This window comes from Phyllostomus hastatus, unplaced genomic scaffold, assembly GCF_019186645.2.
Source record: "Phyllostomus hastatus isolate PE091 unplaced genomic scaffold, TTU_PhHast_1.1 phas_contig_159, whole genome shotgun sequence".
NCBI classification, from domain to species: Eukaryota; Metazoa; Chordata; class Mammalia; order Chiroptera; family Phyllostomidae; genus Phyllostomus; species Phyllostomus hastatus.
This window is the reverse complement of record NW_025333640.1, coordinates 21,915,408-21,929,433: the sequence shown is the minus strand read 5'-3', so window position 1 is coordinate 21,929,433 and position 14,026 is coordinate 21,915,408.

Genomic DNA, 14,026 nt, shown 5'->3' with positions numbered 1-14,026 from the left:
TTCAGTAAATAATATTATGATTGACTCCCTTGTATCTTTTCAATGAATTGTGAAGTTTAAAGACTATTTGAGAGCAAAGATCCATCTTGTCAACCTTCATATGTAGTTATTTTTAAAATCTCACAGTGCTATTTTTAAATGATTCTAGGAGAGATTTCACAGTCTCATCGTTAGTTTTACCATTGTCCCAGCCCAGATCAACTCACTGAAATGTCCCTTCTGAGGCTGGGCCAGCACCAAAGCAATTCCTAAGGATGAATTGGAATGACTTTTCCCTCTGCTGCTTGCCACCTCATTAGTCTAATGGGATTACAAGGTTCTTGGCCTGTCTCAGAAATAGATGCTATTATCCACAACTTTATCAGACACGATTCTCTTTTAGGGATTAGACAAGGAAGTGAGTGTGTCTGGCAGCCAAGAACCCAGAAACACCATAATCTTGAGCAGACAAGTCTAAATTGTAAAGCTGATAATACTGTCTTTTGAAAACACAATCAGAGAGAAACAGAAAACATTTTTCGGTGAATATGGCATTATTTGGTAAGAGCAGTTGCAGATAGTGGGAAGGTATTTTAAAAGTATATGTCACCTCCCTTGCAGGATGTACTTCTGATTATGTAGCAGGAGGAAAACTTACAGCTTTATGAAATGGCCAGTTGCTAGTGAATTTATGTATATTATACTTACCCAGCTTGATTTTTAATTAATTTATTTGTGAGAGATAGAGGTCAGGGAACACGGCTGCCTTTCGAGGCACGCATTGAATCTAAACGCTAATTTTTTTCCTGAACCTTTTTCCTTTCCATTTATTAGAAAAGCTATAATGGAGCCCTGGCTGGCGTAGCTCAGTGGATTGAGCGCGGGCTGCGAACCAGGTATTGCAAGTTCGATTCCTAGTCAGGGCACATGCCTGGGTTGCAGGCCATGGCCCCCAGCAACCACACATTGATGTCTCTCTCTCTCTCCCCCTCTCTTTCCCCTCTAAAAATAAATAAATAAAATTTAAAAAAAAAAGAAAAGCTATAATGGGATGACTTTACATCTTAATTTCATAGCTAATTTCTATTTACCAAGATTATCAAGTCGCTACCTTAACAGCTAAATTCAAGGCCTGATTTTACAGCCCTTGAGCTAAGAATGTCTTTTTACTTTTTTTAATGTAAAAAGAGGCAGGAATATTGCAACATAGGCTATAGGTGGCCGGCAAAGCCTAAAACATTACAGACCCTTTACAGAGAAAGTTTGTTAGACTCCAAAATATCAAAGCCCGATTGCTTGTGGGCCAGATGTGACCTGCAAGGTGTATTTTTATTCCGCCTAAACTATTTTATTTTTAATTTAGTTGCAACATATCCACATGTAAAATGTCACATGCAAATTGGGATTTTCAGCTTCTGGGGGAAACTGGGTGATTTAGTGAGCCGCAGTCCTCGCTGTGTGTGCTGCAGGTTGGCGCAAGGTGCGTTGGCCGGCTCAGTGGTAGCGGGTTCGTTTCCTAGAAAAGTGCCAGCGGACAGCGTTCAGTGCCAGTTCTGTTCCAAGTGGACAAACTGACTCGAGAGCAAGCTTTAAGTTCAAGTTTTCATTGTCCAGAAAAAACATCCTGGTGCTATTCACTTAATTGAGATTGTACTACACGTCTTAATTAACATAGGGAGAACTGACACCTTGATGATGGAACGGCGTGGCCAAGAACAGGCAATGTCTTTCCATTTGCTCAGGCATACTTTGGGGTTTCCCAGGACTTTTATAGTTTTCTTCACACAAACTTTTGCATTCCTTAAGCATTTTATCTTTTTTGTTGCCGTTGCAAATGGATTTTTCTCTTCCATTTTATTTTCTAGCTGGTTATAATTTATCTTTTATAATCATTTATTTTTGTTTAGAGTTTTATAATTTATTTTCTGAGAATTTTCAGGTAGTCTATCGTTTTCAAATAGATATAGTTTTAATTCTTCTTTTCTAATTACTATGTTCATAATTGTTTCTCATCTAGTTGCATTGGCTAAAATGCCACTCATAAAATTGTATTAGAGACAGAGAACATTTTTGTCTTATTCTGACCTTAGTGGGAATGCCTTTAGTATTACTGTATTAAGTAATGTCCCAGCTTTTTATAATACAGGGTCCAGCAGAAATAATGCCACTGAGTGTGTTTGGTAGGGTATGTGAATGTCTCACACAAGACGGACAGCAATTTGAATATTTCACCTAAAATGTCATATGGTATGCCTGGGTGTGATATTGTTATGTTACAGAATTACATGCTTATGATTTTGTAACAAAAGATTTGGTATAGATTACCAGCGCATAAAACAGGGGCGTTATTTGTGCCAGACCCTTTATATAACTTACAGTGTTAGTGAAGTATTCATCTAGTTCGATTTTCTCAAGTACTTGTATAAGGAATGGTTGAATTTGTCAAAGGCTTTTTTCAGCCATCTATGGACATAAGCATATGATCTTTCTCCTTAAATCTATTAATAAGGTGAGTGTTATTAATGTATTTTCTCATAGTCAGCCACCCATACATTTCTGGCATAAAACCTCCTTATTCATGGTGAACTATTTTCTTAATGTGACATTAGAGTTTATTTGCTGACATTTTATTTATAATTTTTCCATCAATATTCTAAGTGTTGCTGACCTATAATTTTTTCTTCTTGTGCTATCTTTACAAACTTGGGTATCAATCAGTGTTATACTTTCTTCTTTAAAAAGATATGAAAGTTTTCTTTGCTCTGAAACAATTTATGTAAGGTTGGAACTATAAGTGTAGTTTTTAAAGATTTTATTTATTTACTTTTAGAAAGACGGGAAGGAAGGGAGAAAGAGAGGGAGAGAAGCTTCAATGTGCAAGAGACAAATTAATCGGCTGCCTCTCGTACACCCCCCACTGGGGACCTGGCCTGGAACCCAGACATGTGTCCTGACTGGGAATCAAACTGGTGACCTGTCAGTTCACAGGCCAGTACTCAGTCCGCTGAGCCACACCAGGCAGGGCATATTTCTTTATAAAGATGTACAAAGGTGATGGACATTTGGTTTCTTTTCAGTTTCATGCTATTTCAGACAGTATTTTCAAAGAACATTTCCAAACATATTTGTTTGCACATTTGGGGGAGTTCTGAGGATGAATTCCTTGATGCTGCCCCCCCAAAATAGTTCCTATTTATGAAGAACTGACCTTATAAAAAAATAAGAGAAATATGATAGTTGAATTTTATTAAAAAGCAGATGAAGCCCTGGCTGGCGTAGCTCAGTGGATTGAGTGCGGGCTGCGAACCAAAGCATTGCAGGTTCGATTCCCAGTCAGGGCATGTGCCTGGGTTGCAGGCCACGGCCCCCAGCAACAGCACATTAATGTTTCTCTCTCTCTCTCTCTCTCTCTCTCTCTCTCCCTCCCTCCCTTCCCTCTCTATAAATAAATAAATAAATAAATAAAATCTTAAAAAAAAAGAAAAATACAAATTTGCTTGTGTTTTAAATTCACATTAAAAAAAAAGCAGATGAAGGGTAATAGCTTTGTGGGCTTTCTGAGTTGCTTTTTCCATGGGTTTTTAGAAAGAACTCTAAGTAATTTTTTATTAAAAACAGTTGTAAAAAATGAGCTGGGAATCTATTTTCAAAAACAGATTTGTAAATACTGCCTTTTAGCAGAATTTATTAATGAAAAAGAAAATTTATAATTAGTATCCAGTTGTTGTTAGGTTAAAGATTGGCTTTTAAAAGTTAAAATCTAGCCCTGGCTGGTGTGGCTCAATGGATTGGGTGCTGGCCTGCCAACCAGTTCGATTCCCAGTCAGGGCACATGCCTGGGTTGAGGGCCAGGTCCCCAGTAGGGGGCATGTGAGAAGCAACCACACAATGATGTTTCTCTCTCTCTCTCCCTTCCCCTCTTTCTAAAAAAAATAAAATCTTCTTTTAAAAAAGAATAAAAACACTATTTTATTTTTTAAATGTTAAAACCCAAATGCTTTCTGAGAAAGCATTTCTAAACTTCTCTAAAATATACCTTACCAGTGTGGAAATTGGATCTGTGGCAGAAAAGGTGGGTTACATGTATGTTGCAAGCCTGAACTTGGAGGCATGATATTTCTCAAAACATTTTGAAAAGTACCTATCAGAACTTTTTACACTATTCATTTGAACAGATGTGTGACTTTCTTTCTGTCCAGTTGTGGTTGTTACCGTGTTTCAGTAAACGTACTTCTTGCTTACATGTGTTTTCTGTGTTATATGAGCCTGGGGACCCACACCTGACTGAATTTAATGTGCTTAGCAAGTTTCCATCCGAGCAGATTTGGTTTGATTCTTAGGGCAACTGGAACAAATAATTTGCCTTTAGGTACCCTAATAAAGTCAATGTATGTCTACAAGAATTGAAATGGCCTGTTTGTTGGTTATTTAACAGGTAAAAATATACTTGTAATAACAACAACAGTTCCCTTAATGGATCCTGAAAGATAACTCCCTTTTTGGGACAGTGTCAACATTTGATGTAGCGCAGCTTTAGGGAGTAAAGTACCTGGATATCAAAATTACTTTGCACGACCGTGACTGAAAGTATCTAAGAAGCTGCTTAACTGTTCTCATATGTGAACAGGACATTTAGAATCGGTGACAGCCACATCATATTGCAATGTTAACCGTGGTGTCACAAGACCATTTTAAGAGTAAGAGGTGAACATCGATACATTTCGAAAGGTCGGATGACTTTCTCCCTACTGGACAAAAGCTCCTTGTGAGGGCATGTTGATGTTTCATCTCTGTGGGCCCAGAGCACCTCACATAGTATTTGACACAAAAGAATTACAGCTTCGTAATCTCTTGCCTCAAATAGACTTTGGGCATTGCTTATCAAGGCTTTTACTTAAAAGTTGTAGTTGGCCTTTTTCCAGAAAGGCTATAAGGCAGCCTTAACTTTCATCAGTTTTTCCTCTCAGTCTCTACCAGTATTTCAGAGGTTGGCCACCCAGGCCTCTGTACTCAACTCCACTTTTCTCAATTTTCTGTTTAAAACAATTTCTTCGGTGTGTATGTTTGAGCCCTTCAAGCATAACCTCAGCTCCCTGACCCCCTGCCATGTTGGTTTGCATTCCCACACTTCCGGTGAGCCGGTCTCCCTGCCGCCCGTGGCCCAGCTCCTTCCCAGTCGGAGGTCCTCCTCCCTCCAGGGCCTTTGCTCCGTTTTTCTCCTCTTTCCCTTCCCCCAGTATCTTCACTCTTCCTCTCTATTCCCTGATCTTAGCACATCCTTACAGCACTTCATCAAACTACATTTACCAGAGGTAATAAAATAGCACTCCTTTTTGAAAAATACTCTCATGGCCTAGGGTTCAGCTGAGTTGTTCAAGTCATTCCTTAGAACATGCTATCCACATTCATGCAACATACTTTGTCCTCCATTCATCAAATCGTTTGAACTTTCATTGTATAATCGTGTATTTGCCGGGCAGTATATTAGAAAGACAAATGAGTTCTATAGTCCTTGCTGGAAAGAATTTCAGTCAAGTCAGCGAGGCAGCCACACGAACCGGTGGTGACAGAGCTGTGAAGACAGCTCAGGGAGGGGTGTGACGGTGTGGTCACGCTGAAGGGGGGTCAGCGCCTCAGCCCGCACGCACACTTCATGGAGGTTCAATGCGTAGGCAATGCTGGGTGAATTCACCTCTGGGAATTACTGTTTCTATTTTGGATTCCAATTTTTGATATTTGCTTAGTAAATCCATGTTGGGAAATACCATTATATTTTATAAGTACACAATTATTTTCAATAGTAAAAAAATATATATATATACATACATGAATTATTACTATTCAAAATTTCTGTTATATGCTATCTTTTAATGAAGGGGAAAATAAGACTATATACATTTATAACTGTATATGCATACAAAAAAACTGAAAAAATGCATAGGAAACAGTGTGGGTACCGATGCGAGAGGGAGAGAATTTTCTGTTGTTCCTTCTTATAAATTTTATTTTTGAACTATGTATTACATGTCAAAGAAGTTAAATTGTAACAAAACCGTAAGGGCCTCTGCACCATCCGGCCCTAACTGTTCCGATCCTATTTTCCATTTCTCTGTAACGTGAAACAAATCAAGCTAGCCTTGTCTCTTAATTAGAGAATCATCAGTGCGCAAATTTGGCTCATCTGAGTCTTTCACCGGACATGTTCTTTAGCTGAAATGATTTCTCCCAGGTCCGGCTCAAGCCCAGCCTCCCGCACGAGGCCTTCGGTGACAATGCCAGCTCACCGTGACCTGCTGTGAGCGGATGCACCGCGCAACAGGGTGTGTTAGGTCACCTGGCACTGGTCACCCCCTGCTCTGTCAAATTACCCAAATGTTCGTGTTTGGATGTCTTGATGTATCCACCAGATTTCCAGCTCATACCTCCTTGCATCTAACAGAAAGTACTTAGTAGTTCTTGAATCAGTAATCCAGTCCATTTATGAAGGGGGAGAATGACCGCCTTGATTGCAACTCTTAAATGGAAGACTAAACAGGAAGCTGCTGGAAGGTTTCCCTGCATCCCTGAAAAATAGTGTGGAGCAGTGGGTTTGGAGTCAAAGGAGCTTGAGTTCAAGTGCTGGCCCTCACCGCGAGTCTAGGCAGGCTGCTCATATCCCCAAGCCTTCCTGGCCTCTTAAATGCTGATGAAGCAGCCTCACGAGAGTTGAGTTTGTTGGGAGAATGCAGTGAAATAATGCAGACTCAGCGGTTAATGGGTACCCTAGCTCAGAGTGTGTGCTCCATAGAAGGCGGTCCTACCATTCTGAACTTGTAGCAGGTTCTTGCAGGAGAAAATGAAGGACTCCTCAGGGCAAACGCAGTGACGGAGGTCACTGTCATGGGTGCTCTGCCTCCCAAGGCCGGGACTCAGCCCGCCCTCACTCTCACCTTAGGGTCCTTGCTGTTGCTACTGCTGGAGGCGCCTACTTTTCCCTTGTGTTCCTCCTTCACCCCCACCACCTCTCAGCAGCAGCATCTGTACTCGGGACTCTGTCTGCTCCTTCCAAGACAAGTGAAGGTGGGCTACAGGAATCCCAGCTTAGAAGTGGGACACATTTTCTTCTAGGAAAATATTGTTACATAAGGTGGATAAGGTCTTCAGTAGAACTGCTTACGTGTACTTGGGCTTCTTTGGCCATATCTGGAAATCTGAACCACTACCTCCAAGACTGTTTCTCTGGGAAACTGTGTTCCAAGTGCCTAACAACTGACTTAGCAATGAACTATTGGAATGCAGCTTGTTTGGGGGCCCTGTAGGTCAGCCTTCATAACTCACGGTCAGTGAAAAAGGAAATGACACTTATTTTGTTATGACTGAAACCTACGACACACATTTCTGCAACTGTTCTGGAGGAGGCCAGACTCTCTAGTTATTGAAAATAGCAGTCACATAAACCCAGCAGATTGAACTGATATTCTGGGTCTAATTATATTTGAGCTAGTAACTCCAGCAACTTAGATGTGCTTGTTAGGTGTTTTTTAGACATTTTTAGAACCTGGTATTTCTAAGGCAGGCAGAAAGCCTTTCCTTTTGCAGCACTCCCCCTGTGGTTATATAACTGCTGTGCCGAAGCAAAGCGCCCCCCCCCCTCTCTTGCAGGCTTCTCTGCCCATGTATGGTAACTGTTCCACAGCCGTTCTTGGTGCTGAAGTGAGCAAGTCGGACCCTTATTAGGATCCAAGCTTGAAAGTTCAACAGCTCAGGGGCTGAAGAGTCTCCTACTTGTAGAATCTGGTGGATACTATATGGATCAGCTAAACTGGGTTTGGGACAGTTATTCAGGGAGGAAGAGGGATGAATGTAAATGACCTGTATGAGGTTGGTGTCCTCACAAAAAAAAAAAGTTAATTGCCCTGTTTTAAATTCATCCTGATAGGAGTCCCAAGAAAGTGTTATTAAATTCTCTTATGTTTCCATTTTGTGTAATTACCACAAAGAGCATCAGGCCTGTCTTTCTTTCCTTTCCTGTTTTTTATGTCTTTGTGTGTATGTGGACAAAAGCAATTTCCATTGTACTCTCTGCTATTTATTACATGTTTACGCGCAGTCCCTGAGTTACTCACCCTCTCTTTTAAAACAGTTTCTCTAAGACAGGGAAGAACAGAGCAGAACGAGGCAGACTGTTCATTCTCTCTCCACCCCCTTGATGAAGCCAGTTCTCAAGGAGAAGAGGGCATCAGCATTTAATCTCAATGAGGCTTACGCACATACATCACCCAGAGTGATCGCCTTGTCCAAGGGGAGAGGTGTAGCTTTGTAAGAATAATGAAAGTTAAGCAAGCTGAAAGGGTTTTTTTCCACCAAAAAAAAATTCTTGGGACACCAGAGATCTCTAGTCACTTATGAAACGGCTCCTTTACACCATTCACAAAGATGAATGACAAGGGCCATGCCCTGGAGATAATCTCTGTGCACAGACAGGAATGGAAACGCATACTTACCTGTTAGTGAGCGCTGTGGCAAAGTTGTTCAGGGGTGCCAGGCGTCCCGGTGAGCAATGGCCAGGGTGGGTCTGAAGGCCGCGTGGGGAAACAGCTGGTGAACCGGGGCTGAGCCTTAAAGGTAAGGAGCTCCGGAGCAGGGTGGATGAGCGCAAGACGGGCCAGTGATTCCGTGAGGTGATCATCTGAGGGTCCCCCCGGGCTCCCGAGCTGTTAGCAAGCAACTGGGGGTGGGGGATGTTGGTGCCTTAATTCACTCTTGCATTCGACAAATATTTATTGGGTACGTATCAGGTGCAAAGGGTTACAGTGGTGATCAAGTTCTTATGAAGATTAAGGCTTAGTGTGGAAGAGATGGATCAAAATACTATATGTACGTAATGGCGTCCGTACCGGGTGCCATGCCACAGAAGGCAGGGTGCTAAAGGAGAGTTTAACCAGGGGACCTTTGGGGTTGGAGTGGGGTGGTGTGCCTCGGTGCAGGGGCAGGGAGAGAAAACATTCAGAAGACCTCGCCCCGGCCTGTGTGGCTCAGTTGGTTGTAGCATCGTCCATAACTGAACGGTTGCCCTTTTGATTCCCAGTCAGGGCACACACACCTGGGTTGCAGGTTCAATCCCTGGTCTGGGCATGTGCAATGCCCAGTCCAGACATGTACGGTCCCTGTTCTGTGTGTGTATGGGAGGCAACCCATTGAGGTTTTTTGCATTGATGTTCTTTCTCTATAAAGGCAATGGAGAAAAAAAATGTCCTTGGATGAGGGAAAAAAACTAAGCAAGACCTAAAGCTTAGTGGAAGCAGAGGGAACCATGGTGAAGATTTCCCATGGGAGAATGCTTGGCTGTGAAGGATGAGGGGAGGGTCAGTGAGACAGAGCCCCAGGCCCAGGAAAAGGAGTGGGTTGTAGGGGGCCCAGAGAAGTAGACAGTATATTCAGGGTTCGTAGGAACTGTCACAGATCTGGGACTCTGGGGACAGTGAGGAGCCACTGGGTGGTGTAAGCAAAAGAATAGCATGATCAGATCTGTGTTTTAAAAAACCTGACCACTGTGTAGGGTAGTGACCACAAAACTCTAAAAATCCTGTACGTCTCCCAAGGGAACATTTTGAACCTGCATGCCAATGTTTGTTATTCAATACTATTATATATTAATATTAACATTAAACAAAATATGGAAAAAATAACCATTTTGAAGGATGAGATAAATGCAAGTCCTGAGGTTTTCTTCTCACACCCCTTGGCTTGTCCTGGGCCCTTGTGAGTGCAGGTCACATTCGGGGGGCTACTGGTGTGAGGTGTGGAGGGGCAGCAATATGGTGAGTGGGGAGTCAGCTATGTTTATGGCAACCATCCAGGTAAGACGTGGTGGGAGGCCTGGATTAGGGCAAGGAAAGGGAGAGGTAGACAGATTTTGAGGGTTTTCCAGGTTGAGTAGAGAAGACTTGACGATTGGTTGGGTGGGAAGGAGGTAGGGGCAGAGGCTGAAGAAGGAAGACAGTTCTGGTATAACTTCTCAAACGATGGCATCAACCTGCCCTTCAAATGCAGTTGAATAAAAACGTCTGCGATTTACATTTCGGAGGGAAAAAAAGAAAGAAAGAGCATACATGTGTGTGTGCATGTGTGTTTTAGGTATATCTAAATTATGTGTCTTTTTCCCACTGGTCCATTTTATGACAGCACATTTCCAGAACCTCTTGAGTGTGTTTCTCAGCGCACAGTACACTCCATGTGATGCTATTCACAGACCGCCACAAGAATGTAAAGAATGAAGGAGGCCTTCCCCCCTGGGAGCACATCCATGCCTTTCTTCCCCCACAGGCTCGCATCTCCTGAACTCCGAGGCTTCCCACGAGACTTGCAACCAGGGGAGCAGGGGCAGCGGCAGCTCACACCAGGCTCACCCCCGAGCCCGTCCCCCAGGCCCCTCTTCTCTGACTTCTCGGTGAGCCAGAGCGGCCCCATCTAGGCTCCCTCCTGCTGCTGCTTCTGCCTGAGCTTTCCCTTGTGTCACTGTCCTCAGCTCTGATAAAGGTACTCTCAAAATAAAATTAAATAAAAGATGGAGGCGTTGTGGCTAGTCTCACATGTAGATGGCAGGCAGCTCTCGCACCGCTCCGGAGAACCGGCAGGAAACCCCCTCGGGAAGGAAGCCCTTGGCGCAGCCCTTACCTGCAGACCATTGTCAGCTGCAGCTACTAGCAAAAACCACAACTACTTATAGTGATTATAGGATCCACAAAGATAACAGATAGAGATCATTCTGTAAAATGTAAGTTCGTGTAGGAGTGTTCACTAATGCCTTTAACACCAAACGAAGTGCTCCTGAAGTCGCACCTTGTGGAGAAAGGGAGTGAATCAGCAAACGAACTGTGGGCAGCTGCCACAGCCCAGCCCTCTGCCGTCGGGAGAAGTCTGCTCGAGTGCCTTTGCGTTTGGAATGATAGGTAGGCTGGAAGTGCAGCGGCTCTCTTAGAGGCACACTGAGTAAAAACAGGTTTTCTACAGCATGGAGGCTCCTCGGAACATTAAAAATGGAACTGCAGTATTACCTAGCGATACCACTTCCAGGTGTATGTCTAAAGGAACCCAAAACACTAATTGGAAAAGATGTGTTCATTGCAGCATTATTTACAATAGTCAAGATATGGAGGGAACCCATGTGCCCATTCATAGATGACTGGAAAAAAAGTTGTACAAAACTGGCAGTTATAAAGTAGTCAGGGGGCTGTAAAGTACAGCACAGGGAATATAGTCAATAATATTTTAATGATTATGTATGGGAATTGGAAATATCGGAGGAATACTTTGTATATTATAGCCTAACCACTATGTTGGAAACCTGAAAATAATCCAAAATAATATTAAATATAAACAGTAATTTAAAAATTAAGAGAAATTAAATTTAAAAATCATAAAAATCTGGGGGGCATATATATGATGGAACATTACTGAGCCATAAAAAGAATTAAATCTGGCCCTGGCTGGAGTAGCTCAGTGGATTGAACTCGGGCTACGAACCAAAGTGTCGCAGGTTCGATTCCCAGTCAGGGTACATGCCTGGGTTGCAGGCCATGACCCCCAGCAACTGCACATTGATGTTTCTCTCTCTCTCTCTCTTTCTCTCTCCCTTCCCTCTCTAAAAATAAATAAATAAAATCTTTTTTTTAAAGAAAAAGAATTAAATCTCACCATCGGTGACAGCACGGACGGGCCTGGAGGGTATTATGCTGGGTGAGATAAGTCGGTCACAGAAAGACAGACGCCACACAGTTTCCCGGCCACCATGCTGCGTATCTGAAACCAGCACAACACAGTGCTGTACAGAAATGGTGATCTAGAAATAAAATTTTAAAAATAGGGTTTTTTAGATGTTTGTAATTACTTTGCTTCACTTTCTTAGTTATAGAAGTTAGTAAGCAAGCCACAGATAGGGGCCTGGTCGGTGGTCCTAAAGTATGGAAGGGATATTATCTATAAACTCGGAACGGCCTTGCTAGTTTTCTCCGGAGAAGAGAGTCTGAATAACTCTTGAACTCATTTCAAACTTTATAGAGATTTGCCAACTGCTTTGGAGAGGGAAGGGTTTCCTTTCATCCGTTAGATATCTAAAAAGCATTTCTAACCCTCACGTCCATTGTTTGTGAGGCACCGCTGCTGAGACTGCGGCCTGCCGTTGCGGCTGGGTCCTCTGCATCTTCCTCTCCAGGTGTGCCCTGTGCTCGCTGTTGGGGTCGCAGTCCAGAGAGTGGAAATCCCAGCTTCCTCTCCCCTCCCCCCTGTCCCCCCTCCCCCGCCCCCACCTGCCCCAACAGCCTGAGACTTAGAAAGGGAAGTCAGATCCTGGTTACAGGTCAACCGTGGATGTGAAGGCAGAGAGATGCAGGGAGGATCACACAGTGGGCGTAGTTGAAATGTCTCAGCCACAAACATGAATGGAAGATTTCCCTTCTATTCAAAAGAAATTCCTCTCTGCTGGGAGGAAGAGGAAATAGAGGGAAAGTTAGGGCCCCTGAGAGTTGAGGGGGCCTGCCCACTGCTTCTTAGCTGTAGGGCTAAGGGAAAAGCAAGACCCCAGAAAGAAATGACTATGAAGTGTGCAGTTGGGCAAGGACTCCCCTGTCCCAAACATGGCCCTGAAGCGGCCAGGAAGTGCCAGACCTGAGTAGGCACCTTTGCAGCAGGTGACTTCCATGAACAGAGGAGCAGACGCCCACGTCCTTGGGACAGTGTGAGACCTCAGAGCTTTGGCAGGATCTTAGGACACCGGGAGGGGAGAGCCTCAGGGAGGGCTGCGGTCACACCTCCCATCCTACAGGATGGGGGCTCGAAATGGAAAATACATTGACGTAGAAAATAAAATTCTGTTTCTTGCAAAAATGAGCTTGGGGGCTGAGATTTATAACCACTACAAAGGACAAACTTTTTTTGTGTCAACTGCAGAAATGTACTTCCGTTCGGCATGTCCAGGCAGTTGTATACATTCCGGAACAGCGGGATATGAATGAGGGAGGGGTGGCCTGGCCAGCCCTCTCCCAGCAGTGAGGAGACACGGAAAGGCTTCTCCCGGCCGAGTGGCAGTCACTTCCGTAGCCAGCTGAGATGGGGTTTAATAGCGTGTCCGGGGTTGGGGTTTTTGACAGGTAACAAGGAGCCTGATGAGATTGTAGGCTTCAGAGGCAGCTTATGCAGCAAAACTCAATTTTATTTCTATTTTTCCCAAAACCTTTCCTATGCAATTGCTCTTGGACTAGCCACAGAGCACCAAGAAGACTACTGTCCCCCAGGGGTCTGGTGGCAGCTACCAAAGGAAAGCAGGCAGAGGCAGACCTGACCCCCCTACCTGGTGTCCGCAGGGGTGCCAGGGGACAGCTGACCAGGATTGCACATAGGAAGGGTACTCTTGCAACTCTTGAAAGTACAGAGTTGAGTTTGGTGATGGAAGCAGCCTGCCAACACCTTGGGGGAAACGGAACTGAAGATGTGAAGACAGAGCAAGGATCAGGAGCAGGAAGATGGGGACGAGCCCAGAGGAAGTGTCAGGGGAGAAATGAAACGGAAATGACAGGGAAGGGAGAGAAGAAAGCTCCGCCGCCACACGGGGATTTCTGATGGGAGAGGAAGTGAAAATGACAGAAATAGAAAGAGGAACTTGGGGACCAGCCGGCTTTATTTCCTAGGTGCTCCCCCACACCTCTCCCTCAGAGAAGCCACCTTGTTAGGGGACTAGATGCCGGAAAAGTCCCTTTGCACCTTAGCCCCCCGATTTTGTGGCTGGAGAAGACGCCAGTTCTGTTACAGGCTACTGCCTGGGCTGGAATGCGATGAGGAGCGTGTTCCCAGGGTGGAATGTGGCCTGTTTGCATTTGGAAGAGGAATGAAGCTCCCATCCAACGCTGATGCTAATGCTTACAAAAGAAGAAATTACAAACTGTCACTTTTTATGTGGTGTTCGTGGGGGAGGGAAAGAGGGTGGGAAAGCCGGGGGAAAGTACTATCCCCCAAGCTGTTACTTTATCAAGCGTTTAATCAATTCTTGCTCAGGGCTAATTGTCAGAAGACA